Source organism: Crocuta crocuta, unplaced genomic scaffold, assembly GCF_008692635.1.
Source record: "Crocuta crocuta isolate KB4526 unplaced genomic scaffold, BGI_CrCroc_1.0 scaffold7, whole genome shotgun sequence".
In the NCBI taxonomy this organism is placed as follows: Eukaryota; Metazoa; Chordata; class Mammalia; order Carnivora; family Hyaenidae; genus Crocuta; species Crocuta crocuta.
The window spans coordinates 10,385,342-10,386,426 of NW_027531904.1; positions in this window are offsets into that span (position 1 = coordinate 10,385,342).

A 1,085-nucleotide genomic window follows, 5' to 3' on the forward strand; every position below is an offset into this window, starting at 1 on the left:
GCAGGGAACTTTCCAGAGCACGCAGAATCCCTCAGGGAGGTGGGGGTGCAGGGAACTAGTAGAGTCTCTGGGGAGAGCCCAGGCCCCCGCTGCGGGAAGGAGCCACCAGGGGTGGGGCGCCTCCAGGGCGCCCGGTCCAACCTTCGGCCCCATCGTCCCCGGTGGAGGGACAGAGCCGCCCCCTGCCCGGCGGCCCTCGCTTCCCGGGCCGGCCTGGCACCAGCCACCTTCCGGCCGGGCTGCCAACACACCAGAAATTTCCACCATCCCTGATTCAGGCGTTCCCTCTGGGAACGGCATTTTCATCCACGGAAGTCCTGCGAAGTGTTCGTTCAGGGTCCCGAAGGTGGCTCCTCATGAGCCACCGCGGGTCCCCGTTGTCGGGGTCCANTGGGGGGACACCCCCAGGTATCTCGGCCGTGTACTCACCACGATCCTGGGCACGGCTTTCTGCGAGTCAGTGTCCCCATCCCCCAGCCCTCACTGACTTCCCGGAACAGAGAGGGTCAAGTGAGGCAAGGTCGCAGCACTGGAGGGGCCGGAGAGGTGCCAGCCCCCGTGTCACAGGGGCTACACCCCCGTCCCAGTGTCTGGGGGTGGCTGCCAGGGCCCCTTGCTGACCCCAGAAGGTGCTGATGCTCACTGCCCCAAAGTAACCACCCGGCAGGCTGTCACCATGGTTTGATGACTGGCCTGGTGAATGGCTGCACTTTGAGCAAAAACGCTCAGAAATCGCTGATCTAGAGAGCCTCCCGCTGCCGCCAGGCCCCCAGCATGTGTCCTGCACATCTGTAGACGGGACAGCGTCAGCACTGCCCACGACGTGGGTGAGAGGGACCAGCCCCCCGGACACAGCACACAGTCTCCCGGGGCGGTCAGTGCCCCAGCCCTCGCGGACGTAAGAGCGACCCTCACTGTCACGTCCAGGCGCTGCTCGATGCACCTTATGTGAATTAACCCACAGTCCTCACAAGAGTTCTGTGAGCCCCCGTTTTACAGAGGAGGAGACTGAGGCACAGAGCGGTTCGGGGGCTGGTCAGAGCTCTCACAGCTGACGCCAGCCGAGGCGGGATCGGCTCAGGTGC